Consider the following 17,109-nt stretch of genomic DNA (forward strand, 5'->3'; position numbering starts at 1 on the left):
CAAGAGAAACTTTGCTGCAGGATAATTTTAAAACATCAACCCTCAGCTAAGGTTTCATATGCATGATTTGTAAAAATACAGTTCTGTTACATAAATATGGCCATTAGAAAGACATTGTTTTGCTTTTATTTTGGGGAGAGATGTATTTAAACTACAAGAGACAAATGGATATACAGGTAGACTGAAACAAAAATGCAGTAAGGATGCTTCAAGTGAGAAGATCCAGTTTCGTTGCCTTTTACATCAGTCCTCAGGATTCTGATATAGAAAGGAAAATGTTAAACTTTTCTGCTTGTCTCATTTTTAAAACATTTAGTGGATGGATGTATTTTAGTTTTATATTAGGAAGTAAGAGCACCTACAGCCTCTGGAATAACTTTCATTAAATCCGGGTAGGATTTTTTGCTTCCCTTTGTACTCACTGGCTCATGGCACTCTGTATGGAAAGCTCACCTGGAAACTCAGTAACACCAGGTTTTCATCCGAGCTGTAACTGTAAACAAAGGTGACAGCTGCTTAGTGTCTTTTTGACAGTAATGGTGGTTCCTGTCCCTTCAATTGACAGAAGATGACAAATTAAACATTAAAGAGTATAGTAAAAAACAAACAGTAAGCCATCAGAAGACAACTGTGTTATTTCTTTGCCATGGAAAAATAGCAGTAGAGATGTGTCTACTTTCATTTTAGGGGACTGCTAAGTAAAAACTGATGTGTTTCCTCTCTTGCATCTATTCTATTTCTCTTGTCAATGTCAAGTGCACCTGTGAAAAAGACTGAAAAGCCTGTGAGCCAAACGAAACCCAGAATTACCCTTTTATAAAAGGATTTGTCATTTTGAGATAGAAAATTAAATCCCAAAACATATCATGCAGCAGAAAGCCTTACAAAACCTATTCTGTTTCATAATTTTTGGTTCACTACCTGTCAATGCACTATTTTGTGGAACAAAAAGGTCTTATTTCATAAATTCTTTGATAGTATTACACTTCTGGGAAGACACCCTTCCAGATGAAGAATGTAGGATGGCATGTTTCAGATTACAGGAAAAACAAACTAAAATGCAATTTCAACTCAATTGCAAACAGACTGAGAATGAAGCAAAATGAAAACATAGATTTTATTGTAAGCACTTAGCAAAATAATATTAACAGTTTTGAATCAACGCAAATGTGACTGAAGAATGTGATTTGTTTTTTTCTCAGAAGATGCATTTTTTGAAAATTTGTTTGTTTTTCACTTGCTCAGTTTAATACTATTACAAAGTAATAACCAGAGATAAAGGATCAGGATAGTTTATCTCTCTAAATGTAGCTAAAATTGGTGAAAACTTAGGGATCCTTAGTGTGCAGTGTTCCTGCTGGGGACCCAATCCCTCCTGCACTATCTGAATTGCTAGTAAGATAAAAATATATCAGACAAGCACAGAAAACAGACACTTAATCTCTATTGTAAACTGAGTATGAGGAGAAGAAGGAGCCAGGAGGGCAAGGAGCCGGGAACCAGTCATCTTGAGTTGTGGAAAAAGTGGCAAACACTTTGATATTCAAATTGAGTAAGGGGTTTTAATATGAGGAACAAGAAGAAAAAGTGCCCTTTGTAACACATCTCAGTTATTGTTCCTAAAGCATCATTTAAGTGTTTCAGAGAAACACTTCTGCAAATGTTCAAGTTCGCCAAACTGAGGCATGTAAATGAGTGCATGTCTGATTGCATGTTCCTTAAAGCGAACATGGGCTTTACTGAAAGAGGGTGCAGGTTTTGTCTGGATGGTTCTTTCTCATCGTCGCAACAAACTTTCATGCAAATTTTATCTTCTAGGCTTACATCTCAAAAAGCCAAGGGTTTGGTTCACTCAGTCAAGATCTGAACCTAAGTCTTCTAAGAAACTTCTTTGTTATTGGGCCTTCCCTGTTCCTGCTAATTTCTTTTTTTTTTTTTTCTTCTCTTTCTGTTTTGTTTTGAGTACTATGACTGCAAAGATCAGAAACTTATCACAAAGACATTATTTTGCACTAGGCTTTAGCTTATCTTCTTTTTAGATTAAATATATTTGGGAAATGAGACTTCTACCCTCTGTGCACTCATGTGTACAAGTATTTCTGAGCAAATCAACAAAACTGAAAACATCTAACTAGCTGCAATATTCCCAATCTTCTATGTCATTTAGCTTTTGAAAAAAAAACCCAACTGTTCTTTATTTCTTATTTTTCAACAAAGATTATTCAGATAAAGGATGTAAGTAAACCATGTGTATGCCTAAACTGCAAAAGGTGGCATATTTTTCTTACAATGAAAGAGTTACATTATAATCACTATATTAGGGAAAAACTCTTGTGGAGACAAAATTCAGTCTTTATCTTAGTACACCAAGTCAAAGTAAACCCTATGGTGGTTATAGCTCTGACCTCAAATAGTTAGGGTAAGGTAAAACAAGAGTGACTTCTCTCCACAAGGATTTCACATTGAGAGGTAAAAAAACCCTCTATTTTTTCATAAATAAAATATAGAAGCATTACCAGCTGTAGTGTAGTAGAGGGGTACATGACTGTTGAGCTAGTTAGCTATATCAATCTAGATGAAAGCAGCTGTATTCAAAGGTGAAGAAAACTAACCCTATAATTTCTGCCTAATAGAGTGCTTCTCTTCTCCATCTTGAGGGAGTGCAGTTGCCAAGATTCAACCAAAGAAGCCTTACTAAGTGTAAAATCTGAATATATAGGTGAGAGGCAAAGAAAAATCGCAAGAAAATGCTATACCAATTCTTCAGAACTAGCTGAGTAGTAAAATTAACTTTACATAGCTACCATTACATTTCCTGTGTGTGTCCCAGACTATGCAGTTTTGCTGACAGTTGAGTTGTAGTTCACTTGAACCTTCACCTTTGTTAACCGTAAATTAGCAAAGTCAGGATTATGTGCTGGTGTTAGCAATGTTCACCCTAATTTGGATAAAGTTTGCATAAACACAGCCACGATCATCTGTGTCAATAACCCAGTTCAGAGTGAAACTAGTCAATGTAGTCTTTAAAAAGTTAATTTCTGCAGTATTCAGGTCTATGGAAATAATAAGGCTGTGGACCAGTATTGAAAAAAAACCCCAGCATCTGAAGTGTGATTCTATGACTTTAAGTGCTAGTTGCACTACAAAATGAAGCAGCTTGCCGTTTTCTTTATTGGTGTGCAAGGCAGTCAGCTTTTTAAAATTCTGTGAGCAAAACCTGAAGTCAATGGAAGCCCAGCTTGTGTAACTCCGATGATAGATTTTCTAGGCTGGTTTAAATTTCAGTCAGAGTAAGCATCCTAAACTGGATTTAAAGAGGTTCCAGTTTATGAGCTAGTAGCTAGAATATAGTATATATGTTGGTCTTTCCTACATACACAGGGTTTATAAGTTTAATTTTTTCAAGCCTGATATTTTAAAAAGGATTAGCAAAGCTAAGGCAACCCCTTTTAAAAATTCAACATAACAGGTCAGGAATTCACTCTACAGGACTCTAGGCTGCTCTGTGGTCACTGCCCATGTGAACGTTTATATTTCCCAACAGCATAAGGTAACTTACCTCTTGGTGAAATAAAAGCATGCATGCAAGCAGTTACTGAAATATTGCTCGTGCCTGGCAGGGAACCTTGATTTCATTAGACCACAGTTTTTGTCATATGGTGTCTGGCCAAGGACAACCAACTTCAAAAGCTCTGGCAGACATCCTGAGTAGTGTGGAGTTGTCCTGCACCAGGGGGCCCTCTTGCAGGTGGCTTGTCCTTGAGTTATGGCAAGATGGTGAAGATTTATGGTTTTACGGAACTTTGACCACAGAAAGTGCCAGACCAAGTCTAAATTTAAATACACACAAAGTGATTTCCTTTATAACTTTAAATCTTTCTAACGTTGCCTATGTCCAGGATTGACAGACAATGGTGCCCAGCCCACAATTACTTCCTGCTACAAATAATTGCCTCGCATAGCTGTTGGGAAAGTCAGAGGAAAAAGAGTTGTCCATCATTTCCCTTCTGACCTCATATGCCAGGAAAAGAAGTAGCAGTTTGTTGGCGCAAGGTCTTTGTGGTAGGCAATATGACAGATGCCCAAAACAGAATCTCTCAATCTTCAGAAAACTTGATGGTCTTGTACTGAATCTGTATGGTCTGACTGGCATTTTACAGCAAATATATATATATACACACACACACACACACAAACAACATACGCATGTGTGTGTATATATATGTATTCTATTTGAAATCTGTACTTTCTATCTTTTAATTTCTCTTATCTGTGAAACTCTTTTTGAATGTTTCCTCTCCTGTTCAGTCCACAAAGGAATTGAGGTAGAGCTGCATGCATGTTTTTGAAGATTATCTTTAGAGATTAAAAAGAAGAAGAAAAAAAAATTCTCACACATTGCTTTTTTTTTGCACTTGTGCTACAAATATGACAGTCTGTAGCTGTTGATTGATTTAACATATGGTGGAGTCCATAAACAGGACAGTCAACCAAGTTCTGCAGGTAGCTGAAAGGATTATTTGGCATGGTATTTGGGAAATATTTTGAGCAACAAGCGTAGGGGAATTCTAACAGTCATGTAATGTACTGGGGCCAGAAATTGGAAACGGTATTGTTAGGGGTGAATCAAAGAACCTGGCTGAGCATGTAGGCCTTCTTCCACAACCTCCACTAGCTGGTCTCAGTATGTACAAACCCTCTTACTACCTCCCAGAGAAATAAACACATCCCAAAACGTCTGTGTTGGATCTGTAATAACTGGTGACTTGTAAATACAGGATGAATTATTGTTCCTTTTGTTAAGTAAGATCTATATGAATATGCAACACTTCTTCCAGAGCAGTAGCATTAAGCAGCAGGATTTGGGTATAGCTGGCACCTTTCTTGCCTGTTTTTTGCTACAGCCATGGATTTAGCATCCATAGAAATCTGTCTATATTAGGGTGAGCTGGAAAGTGTAGATGCCACTGGCTGTACTGGGCAGATCTCCAGTGACTGTAACAAGCTCATACGTAGTCGCTTCCATTGTAAGTGCAGGTGTTTGAAGATGAATCCAGCTCAATTTAAACATCCTGTTGATTCAGATCCTGGTTTCCTGGAGGCCTGTAATTGCTTGGATTCTGTCAAAATCTGAACTAGTCCACTAAAACGTCATTGTCCCCTTTCACACTTGCACCACTCAGCTGCCCCTTTAAAATGACCAGCTCCCACATGAAAATGAATTGGCACAGAATAGGACCAATTGCACGATTTTACCTGTACTCATCTTCTTCCAGCTGTTTGTCAAAACCTACAGTCAGTTTTACTGCAGGTCATAAAACTGTGTAGCAAAGATGCCACAGCTGGGATTCAGAATAAAAATGGTTTTGTCTTCTGCTGGTCCTGCTGCTGTGCTTGTGTATCATTTAGCCTTTACTGATGGCCCACCTACAGGACCAGCTGCTCTGCTTTCTCCCCAGATGCCTTCAATGTACTGGTGGCAAACTCCTGGCAGACTGGGCATTCTCGGGTTTACGCATCAGATAGAAGTGATTCCCACATCAATACTAGTGAACAGTCTTGGCTGAAGAATACATGAGCCCAGGGGCTCTGTAGGAGCTAAACTGATGTGCACTCGGCAGCTTTCTTGCCTATCTGATTCTCCACTCCTGAAAGGGCAAGAAGAGCTAGATGTACAGAAAGGATGAGCCTTGCTTCCTGTCAAACCGTGCCTCTTACTGGAAGTATTTGATACAACAAATGAGCTGCTGGAAGCTTTTTTGTATGGCTGGAACTGATACTGTGTCCACTCATTCCCCTGGACCCCTTGTCAATACTTGCTGAAAATAGGTGACAACATGTATTTCATCAGGAGTTCTGTGCCTGGGCTGCCAAAGGACCAGTAGGCAGCAATGTATGCAATCCATGGCAGAGGGAAACGTGAGCTCTGTGCTTGTCTCTTTGTTCCCTAGCACTATGGACAATGCTTTCCAGCCTCGCCTGAAGGAAAGACTGGTTGGGGCTCACCTTGGGTGACCTCCGTGAGAAATCTTGCGCTGTCACAACTCCTACCTTTGCACAGCTTCTCTTACTGCTTATTGTCACAGCTCAGAGTGCGAACCCTGAATTGTATCTGTACTACTGACCTGTGTATCACTGTATTTTTCCTGAGTGATGTTCAGTTGCCTGTGTATATGGTCTTACAAGTGGTTGTGATTCTCTGCTAGAGAAAGTTTCTTCATGTTTTCAACATTGTCACCAGCAGTCAATAGTATTCAAAGCTACAATCACAGGGTACCCTGGATGATTCTGCCTTTTAATTATAGTAATATGATCAGGCCATGTGTCACTAGGACAGCTATGTGTCTCCTGCATATGTCTTGAGAGGAGCAACTTAGGGCACGTGCAGTACCACCATGAGGCCCAGATGGTATGACCAGGATTCATTTATCTTGGGATCAGTCCTGCAGGTCTGGTGTTCATGCAACTCTCAGTGAAGCCTGAGGCAGGTGTGTACTGTGCCCAAAGCACCTCAGAGCTCTTTTCTCAGGAGATAGAAGCCAGCTCACCCAGTCCAAGCTCACGCAAACTCACTTGTTCACATGCTGAAAGAACTGAAAGCTGGCTTCTCTGCAAAAGCTCATGGCTTATGTTGGGCATTGATAACTGCAGCTGCGGTAGCTAACTACAGGAGCAGATACACTGTATGACCTAGTTTTAAAAACAGAGTTATATATGCACACAAAGGAAAAAGAAAGAGGCAACAATTAATTCCCCCCCCCCCCCCTTTCCCCGATTTATCAGTTAAGTTTTTTCCTGACTTCTCTTCAGTTTGGCAATTTGATACCAGCTACAGGTATGACTGGTAACATACAAGAAATGAAGATTTTAAAATGGGAAAAAAAGAAAAAGGTTTCTAACAAAAGTTTCACCTCTTGTTCAGTTTCTTTGTGACTACTTAAGCTATCACACTAATACAAAGAGATACAACAGGAATAGCACCCTGAAACCACATCTGCTGTTGTTTCATTCGGCCGAAGGTCCTTGAGTGCAGGTGAGGCAGCAGGTCTCCAGCTGAACCACACTGCAAATGCCCTCATGTTCAGGCACTGGTCTTCCTTTCAAGTCCTTACTGCAGTTAGTTAACTTAAATGCATAAATAAGACAAAAATGGGATTCTATCCATGTCTAACATAGTCTTTCTGCATTGAGATGTATTTAAGAGCCCTAATTATAGTCAAGATATATGTTGATATATTTTTATATGAATGCTGCCTGTGAAATAATCACAGGCAGAAATCAAACATATTCTGCATCTGGTTTTGTTGGAGGAGCCAGTCTCTGCTCTTAGGAGCCGACAATGCATTGCAATAGCTTATTGGCTTTACTTGAATTCCTCTGTATTGCTAGCAGAAGGCCCTGAGATACCTGGATCACCACTGCTCTGCAAATCATTACTGGCATCTTGCTATCTTGAGAAAAACTAATGAAAAATCTGTGCTTTAAAGAATATTATTTATTGACCTGTACACTAAAAATTAGTGTTTAACTATAATTTTTATGACCTTGGCATTTAGCTCCAACTTAATAGAGCTGATTCTGGGTGCTCCATTTGTAAACAGTCTGTAACTCACAATCTCTTCTACTACCTACAGAGGTATTCTGCTATTTTTAAGCATATGGGCAAGCAAACACATTCTTGCAACATAATCAAAGGTGTGAATCTGTATTTCATTAGCCACTTTATGTATTTGATCTCACCCATACAGTCGAAGGACACTGTTTACCCCTCTGGGATAAAGTTTTGCAAAACGGCTCCAAGTTACCATGTGGAAAAGTGCATTCATTACCATACCATAGGACATACTACACTACAGCCAATATACTACCAACCACTTTGTCTCTGCCATGAATTGTCTGCTTGCCCACATGCTTAAGGTAAATAAATACAGCTGAGATATTTTAAATAGTGACCACATGCAAGCAGCACAGGCCAGTATGGGGTGAAAGTGGCCTTAGTGTGATTCTGATGCAGGCAGCACTTCAGGAAATACCTATAAACCCCATAATCAACCCCCCAGGCTCTAGAATTTTGTTCTTTTTTATCAGATGATATTTCAGCCTGTGTTACTGATTCATCATATATATATATATGTGTGTGTGTGTGTGCCTATATATGTGCACAATATTATATATCTTACAGTATTATATTGTATAATCATATATAGTAATATATGAAATTATTTTCTTGTTTCATATTATATCTACAATTGATAACATTCTTCCGGTTTTAAACTTTTTTCATGACTACAAGTGAAATTTCAGCTGTTTAGCTATTAAGTGTTAGATAAACCTTTAAATGAAAGGAAAGAATCCTACAGTAGAGGACCTCCAAGTCCTAATGTAAAAAGTGATCAGACTAACTTTAAAGTTTGAGTTTCACTAGGCCCAAAACACTATAGAAAAAAAACATGGGCTCCAGAGCTCATCCAGTCTTAAAGAGAATTTCCTTTTAAGGTTAACACCTAAAATTCAACCACCTGGAAAAATAGACTAAGCCTGTGAAACGCAGTGACAAGGACAATTACACAAAAATGCATTAGTTTTTTAAAAATTTGCTTAGCTTAACCCCAAGACTGGAGAACTTAGAACTTTTAAAGTTTTATCGTAAAACAAATCCACATAATCTAAATGCAAGCTTTAGGTGATTCCAAATATAGCTTTATTCACAAGGTTTGGTGTGACTCAGTCTCCAAGTGAGGTGCCACACACTGTGGCAGCTGATTAATTGCCCTAAATTACTCTTCTCCCAGCTGTGGATCAAACTATTGAGTTTCAGCTGAGGTCTAGCTGAGGCTGGGGGTCTAACCTCAAGCAAAACATATGGCCTTGTCAGAGAAAGAAGGGGGTCGCTAGGCGGCATGAGCTCTCAAACTGAGTCTACAGGACAAATCGGAACTTGACTGTGGTAAAAATTCAGGTGTGGGGAAAAACCCCCACAACGTTCTTACCCTCTGGCACTTGAAAATCACAAAACACTATTCCCTTCACCCAAATAGTTTAAAAGGAATAGGAAACTAAAACCGTCCTGTTCCACTAAAACCTACTAACACAGTAAAACAAATACAATAATCTGGCAGGAAAGAAATACGCTAAAGAACATAAGAATGCAAGCACACCATAAAGAAGCAGTCCCACCACGGACGAGTAGTCCCTGCCTTTCTGAGGAGAACAGACACTTACTGACAGAGAATGGCAAGCTGGAAAACAAGCTCCTACAGACGGTGGTCCTTTAGTGGCACAGATTAAAATGTCACCTGGTAAAAAAGAGAAATTCCAGCCCGTGGGGAGCTGGTTAAGGGCTTTACAGGTATTTTGGTCTGTCTGAAAACTGCTTGTTGTAGATAAAGACTGTGAAAGTCATGGAATACCTAAAGACAGACTCTGAGGTAGTTTTGAAGACTGATACCATTATCATAGAACCACAGAATGACTTGGGTCGGAAGGGACCTTAAAGATCATCTAATTCCACACACACACCCCACCATGGGCAGGGGCACCTTCCACTTGACCAGGTTGCTCAAAGCCCCATCCAGCCTGGCCTTGAACACGTCCAGGGATGGGGCATCCACAGCTACTCTGAGGAATTTGTTGCAGTGTCTCATCACTGTCACAGTAAAGAATTATGCTCTGATAAGACACTAATAACAATAGAGCAGTAGGAGACAGCTCTCTGGTGGCAGAATTTGGGTTCTTAGGAGCCCTAGCAACATCTAAGTGATGTAGTCTGAAATATTATGGCACTTCTGCATCTTCAGTATGTAACCTGAAAATAGATGCATAGGAAAATTATATAAATGTACTAATAATACATGTTTGGTACAGATGGCATGTATTCAGGAAAATGTAGTTCGACCTAAACTAAAACAGGGCAAGGCTTTTGTTACTAAATGTTAAGGTTATAGTTTTTAAAATAAAGACTAGAGAAAGCCAACTGGCACAGAAAATCATATAGTTCTGGATGACACATACTTAGGGGTGGGAATGTTATTAAATCCTCTGTATTCTTAGAAAAAAGGACAAGAAAAGGTATTAAGTCCAGGAAGGAACCAGACACAGTTTCTATGTGTGAAGTGTATGAAGCAGATCCCGTAAACGAGTCAGCCAGAAAAAAAAAAAAAACACCACCACAGATATTTGTGTCTCTACAGATACATAAAAAGTGTAAAAATGTTGAGGCTGATTGCACTGGTTTTCAGCTTGGAATCTGACCTAATTTAGGTATCTGAGAAGTCTGATGAAAGAAAGTAACTGTTGGAAATTATATGGCCAGGGCACATGCTGATACAGCCCTGCCAAAACAGGCTGTGTCACTGAAGGATCGGAACTACTGTATTACAGGAAGCTTTGTGTTACATCCAGTAAACAATTCGGCTTCATCAACAAATGAGACCCAATTTCCACGGGCTGAAGGCTGTAGCTGAAGGACTATCATCGATCACATGATGAGGATGGTAAATGTGGCAGCGATGTGCTTGGGATAGAAAACCAGCAGTAAGAGCAAACAATACAGAAATAACAAAACTCTTCAAGTACCCTAAACAAACTGGGCAAATGCACCGAGGTGTGACATGTGTGTTCAGGCATGACACATGTGACTCCTCGTGGAAACCACCCGTCCAAAATGCAGAGGGGAGCTCCTCGCAAGCAGCAGCTCTTGACTCAGGCCTTTGTCATCGGGAGCCTCGGCAGCAGCAGAGGCACCGACCTGGGGTCTCCTGCTCCCCCATCAGGGCACCTAAGAGCTTTGGCCTGTAGCCTATTGCAAATAAATTTCTGTAATTTCTGCCACTTAATTAAACAAATATAGTCTACATCTGTGTGTGAGGTTTGACCCTGCCTGTGTTTAGTGGGTATGTTTAAGGAGACAGAGCTTCTACTTTGCTTTTTTTCCTGGATCCTTAAAATGCTCAGCTGGAAAATACACACCAGGTTGTCCTGGCCATTGCTTTGGGCCATTGGAACAAGCAGTGGTGGATAACGGCAAAGCCCAGCAGAGAAGGGAGCCTACTGATTAGCCTGGCCCTTTGCTACACAGGTACAGAATTAGGTCTTGGAGAAATACCAAAGGAAATTCTAATATCACTAAAGAATCCCTTTTCTTCTTAAAAACATCTTCTCTTATCCCCAGAAAAGCAGATGCTCTGGCTGAAGGTAGAGAGGGCCCTCAGATGGTACTCCAAGCGTTGCTTGGGAATAATAACCCACATGCACTTGTGTCTGTTCTCTGCTGGGGAGGCCGGCTGGTCGGAGACATCCTCTGCCCGCGCTATCAGGCTTCCTCAGCAGGGTGATGGCATGCAGCCTGCCTGCTGCAATGGTCCTGGCTGCTGAACCGTTCTTGGGAACCCGTGGGGAGAAGTCAGGTAACGTAAACCAAGTCTGCATCAGGGGGCCTTCTTGTGAACTAACTGTGCAAAGAAGCACGTTCCAGCAGCCAAAAACCTTCCCTAAAGCTGTCTAATCTATTAGCATCGATGTAAGGTAAAAATATAACCTGTTGGTCCCAAAGAAATGCATAATACATGAAAATATTTGATGAGAAATGAGACTTGATAGAAAATGACAGGCTTGAAACTGGGGCTCTCATGAGGGCTTCCCTATCAAAAGGTTTTGGTTCCCTTTTTCACTCTCTTCTAGTGCCATAGATTTTGAAGGAGAATTGCCGCTGGTAGCTCCTTCACTGGCAGGCACCGGATGCTTTGGCAGTGGCTGAAATGTGATTGCAGCCCCCACAGCAGCCAGCTTCTCTTCTGAAACCCCAAGGATGCCCTCAGCTTCCCGGGAGCAGAGGTGGGACGGTGCTTTTGGAAACACAACATGCACCCTTGCCCGCTATGAAAGATCAGCACCAACTACTTTCTCACTTCTCTTTCTGAGGATAGTGGAGGTTATTTAATTTTTGCTACTGCTTAGTTCTGTTTTGGAACCCATGGTATGTGCTTGCTCATGGGAAGTTCAGGGGCTTGGGGCCATCTCAGGGTTTTCCCACAGACCTGCCAAGCCTGCGATCTCCCCAGCTGGCTGAAGTCACCTGGGGCTGGGGCATAGTTTCTGCACATGTAGGTGGCTGCCAGCCTGCCTTTCCGTGTGGCACCAGCCCGGCACTGGAGAGGTTTGGTGGGGCTTGCAAGATGGAGTCGCCGATGCCTGTGATAGTCACGTAGCATTACGGCCCACAGTGGGTTTAATGTGGTTTGGCAAGCAAATGATGGAAAAGGCCAGTGTTTTGAAACCCATTCAGAGAACTGAAGGAAACAGGTCCAAGTCCTTTTTATTTTAAGGTCTCAGCAAGCCTTTTATAAAAACGTACGGGCAATGCAAATTCCCGGAGAGCAGCTTTAGTATCCTTTCCTTTTCTGCGTGTGTTTTTCTGTCTCTTGCTCTGCTGCATTGCCATACACATAAATGGAGAAGGGGAGAGGAAGAAAAAGAAAGCAGAATTTTAAGCTTTAAAATAAATCCATTTTCTGGAGGATTGGAATTTAGTAAAGGTTGTGTATTATAGTTTTTCATAAAAGACCCTGGAAAAGCAAAATAGATTCTCACCACCCCTTCTACAACCAGCCAGCCAGCCATGCAGGTGAGCAAAGCTGGAGAGCTCTAACATCTTAGATAGCAAAGATAAGAGCGCAGTGATAAAATACATTTCATCACATGATATGGGGAAAGTTTTGTACAAGTTAGGACTAGCTGCTAAGTGCAGGTTCCTCTTTCAATTCTCTGAAACTCTTTAAAAAAACCTACACACACACACACACAAAAAAATATTTCAAAAGCGGTTTCCTCAGTTCAAACCTCTCACCACTCCCACACCATCTCAATAGATGTTACCTCTAAGACATGCTATAAACTACATATAAAAATTACTTGTGTTTGCGCCGCATAGACTGATAGTTTTTAAAGCGTTCTGTCATATCATGTTATAAACTACCATACACAAACTCCAAGACTTGTTATTTAGTTTTCTTTACCTGTTGCTTTCCTGTAAAAGGAATCTATCATTTTTTTACCAAGACTAGTAAAAAGAGAAGACACCTAGCAATTCATCAGCTAAAACCTATCCTTTTTTTTTGAAGGTTATACAATCACAACAGGAAATATTTTGAAATGGTCACACTAATCACAAGACAGACTACTTTTTAGGCTGAACATGTGTTTATACCAGTCTCCTATTTTTAGGTCACATCACATGCCAACTCCTTGCCATTACCATTTGTATTTTAATTATAGATTAAATAATAACTTTCACAGTCTTCAAGAATAATAGGATCATACTTCATTCTTGCTTTGTTCTTACTTGCTATACTCAAATTTATAATCTGACAGAAGCAAAGAGCGAGAACTAGCTAGTTTACTTTTACTTAAATGTCTGGCTTTTGTTTGCCCTGCAGTTGCTGACCATTTTTTCTTGTTTCTTTAAGCACCTGCAGCAAAACAATATTTGGGGAAGATGCTAATTTTGGCCTAAGTACTCAAAAGGAATCAGACATCCAAATATTTTGGAGGAGTCAGTCCTTAGTAGCAGCATTCCTGGTTGGTTTCCATGCACCTTTCTGCAAAAGCAAAAGCAAAAGTAAGCTGGTCTCCTGCTGCCAAAACTGTCAATGAAAAAGTAGAAACAATACTTTGACCAGGAGATCAGTATGTCAGTGACCTCTCTGCAATGGCACAATAACAAAAACACTATGACTTTCTAGATTAGAGTAAGGATCTACCTTATTGAACATCCCTGTGTAAAAGGATGGCTCTGGCACTCCAAAAGCACTTCCAAAGTGCTGGGAAGAAGTAGGCTGAGGACAACACCCACAACGAGTTTCATCATTATATTTCCTGCAGAAAGCCATGTCAATAAGGAGATGAAAATGTTATCATCTTCTCTGTATCTTTTTGTAAAAATGCCTCCTTGCAATAACAAGCAGTAGATGATTAAGAAGTGAGACGCTTCTGAGAGATGACAAGACTGTAGGTGTGTCCTTGGGGTTGATAATCAGATTGCCTTCAGTTCCAGTGCTGTTTCATGTGCTCAGTGCCTTTTAAAATATCATTTTTCTACTCTGATTTAATTTATTATTTTTTTTTTTAATACTAGTAATATATTTGCACTGCTCAGTTACCTCACTGGTGATGGTTTAAGAAATATTAGATGCTCCAAGTATTACAAGGAGAACAAGGGGCTTTTCAAATTGGAAGCACAGCACCTGCTTCTATTTCATTGAAGAAGCAATCTGTCTGGGAGAATGCTACAAAAACACGGAGTTGAGCCAGGCAGCTTTTCTCTGCTGAATGCCTTTCCTAGTCTGCTGGGGCAGGATATCTGTTCTCAGTCTGGCAGAGGAAAAGTTCAAATGTCTATGGGCATACCATGATCTGGGAGGACTGGTTAGCTGACTGAGTGGCAGTACTGTATGGAATATCTGCCAGGATTTTTGATCTGAGAGAAAGGCCATTGGGACTGCTGCAAAAGCAGAAAGGCAAGTACTTTTACTTGACTGCCACTGAGGCTTACAATAGACAGCGCAGGCAATCCATCCTGGGTGGGACTGTGCTCACCAAGGGATGATTTGACTGCACGAACCAAGGAGATTCTTCTGCAAAAGGGGCACAATCCCAGAAGGCAGAGCAAGGCAAGTGTATGTTTGTGGCTCACATTATACACCCAACATCAGGCCCAACATCATGTTCATAAGCCTGACCCATTTGTTGGCATTCACCCCAAACTCACACTACAAGTGAAAAGATTTCTTCCCAGGTGGAATTTCCAATATTTGACCTTAATGTTAGAATTGAAAAATGGCTTTAGGAATCTAAATAGTCTCATCACTGTGTTAAAACTGAGGACAGATGTCTTCAACTGCTCAGCTTTTGCTAAGGGTGCCTGATGTCAGAAGTACGAAGCCCAGTTACTAAGTGCTCAGAAGCACGTATATCCTAATAAACAATTCAGACTGAAGGCTTGAAATGATCCACAGCTGAGGAGTGTGGAAAGACTGTTCCTTGTGCTGTATCGTTTTGAGGACCTAGTATACTATAAATAGTCAAAGCACTTATTTGAGACTTACTGGAGTAGATCCTGCATGGGATACAGCCAGAAGAAAGGTGGCAATGCTATGTGCTCTTTAATCCTGTTTAACTAATCTGATTGGAACCAACCATTCTTGCAGAAATACATTAACCACCAAGTTAAAGTTATTAATCTACAACTTATTTTTACTTTTGCACCTGAATTTGTTCCAGTGTGCATGGTGCAACTGGGATATAAAATCCATGGGTGAGAAAAAAAGACCATGGTGTTTCGTTCAGTACCTGAGAGGAGAAGACATCCAAACTGCAGTTACCATTTCAATGTAATTTATATGTTTTATATGAAGTGACTAATAGAAACTCTTATTGCTTGGTGGGAGGTGTGGATTCAAATCTCATCACTCTGAAGAGAGAAATGAATTCCTATCTGCCACATCCCTATTGAATGATATTTAGGAAACGTAAGCAATACTGTTGTTGCTGGTTTGGATCCTTCCATTTTTTGTGAGATAAGCATCTCCAGCAGAAATATCAGTTGAAATACATGTTGTAGGTAGAGGTCTCCTTGAATCCCTCAGCAAAATGCCAAAAGCTACGGTTTTCGTGGGGACCAAGGCATTTCTTGTTGTATAGCTTGCTTGCTGTTCAGTGTCCTGGTTTTCTGGATCTCACTCTAAAATGCCTACTTGTGAGTCAGTGAGGCACGGGACATCTCAGCTTGGGCCATGGAGACTCCTGGGCAGGCAGCTGCCTTTGGCTATTTATGTACAGCCTGGGGTAGGGGAGGTGTGGATCTGTGGATCGTGGGTGCTCTAGGCTCTCTCTGTGGATTTGCACGGTGTATTGACTGCCTCTAGGTACTTGTTGCTTTCCTGTGCCTCTGTCCTTTTTTTTTTTTTTTTTTTTGCAATTGAGCAAAACAAACCACAATCTCTTTTTACACCCAGTTTCTAAAGAAACTTTTAAAACTGTTTTTTAGCTGAACTGTGGCTTTCTTTAGCTTGACTAGTGACATGAACAAGACATCAGATATCGAGTGTACAAAGTCCTACACTGTCTTTTGTAATATGAGGTATTCAGTCTTCTGAGGACCAGAAAATCATATAGTACCTTGCAGTTTGTGGAGATTCTTCCCCTTGGGATATTGTTGTATGATTATAATTTGGGCAGAAAAGCCCCACCACCACTAAAGAAATAATTTTCTATGTTGATAATTGATTTGGGAAGTCTCATTATTTGGGTATCACACTTTAAGGTACAAGGAAGGGCTCAATCTAAAAAGAAAATTATCTGAACATGGTTTTGACAAATGCAGTCCCCTGAATATGGCTGGAACTGGACATTCTAAAAGATGGCACAAAACCTCACTTATTGAAGAGCTTTCTGTCATAACTTTTGCATGATTTTATCAATTGTACTGCACTGTTTTAAGAAGTCATTGAAAGGTTTGCAGAGGTTATAGCATAAGAGATCTTGAGACTTTGTCTGGAAAAAACATAGTTATAAACCATGAGAACAAGACCACTGATTCCAGTAAATTAATACTAATTAATTGGATGAATACTTGCTGTAAAACTGGATACAGAACAGATCTAACTTCTTGAGGCATTCTAGAAAAGAATGGAATATCTTCTAAGTAAATGGTTACCATATTACAGCAATGGTTTTCATCTGCTTTTCCGATGAGAAACTATCTGAAAATATGCTTGGCTTTCATACTCCCAGTTGGTTGGGAAGATGCATAGATCAACTTATTCATAGACTGTAAACAAAGAAGAAAAGCATGAGTATCTATGAGATTGTATATTAAAGAGTTAAGAGGAAGGGAGGAGAAATAAGGAAGTAGTGGTTGAAACAACCTGCTTTTAAGCATACAAAAAGTTTAAAAAGACTTGATAACCTTTTAAACAGAGTGTATAAACAACACAGAAGAGCCCCGAACTAGGTGTTTATGTTTCCTGGGGGGTGAGGGCATTCGGAACTAGTGGAAATTCTAATAGGAACTTCAGAAATGGAAACTGTGCACTTTTAGCGAAAGAACAAGCA

General features: G+C 40.2%; 1 protein-coding gene across 9 annotated transcripts in view; it reads right to left on the minus strand.

The window, feature by feature from the left end:
• P2RY8 (P2Y receptor family member 8) overlaps positions 1-17,109 on the minus strand; it is a 36,781-nt gene that overhangs the window by 8,305 nt on the left and 11,367 nt on the right. Inside the window, exon 5 of one of the 9 annotated variants that reach the window (XR_008730910.1) lies at positions 4-12,427. The exons of the other annotated variants lie outside the window; for them this stretch is intronic. The gene's annotated coding sequence lies outside the window, so the exon portion shown is untranslated. Of the gene's footprint in view, positions 1-3; positions 12,428-17,109 lie in introns of those variants that run through there. 9 annotated transcript variants of the gene reach the window in all.

The sequence above is a fragment of the Falco cherrug genome, chromosome 2 (genome assembly GCF_023634085.1).
Source record: "Falco cherrug isolate bFalChe1 chromosome 2, bFalChe1.pri, whole genome shotgun sequence".
Classification (NCBI taxonomy): Eukaryota; Metazoa; Chordata; class Aves; order Falconiformes; family Falconidae; genus Falco; species Falco cherrug.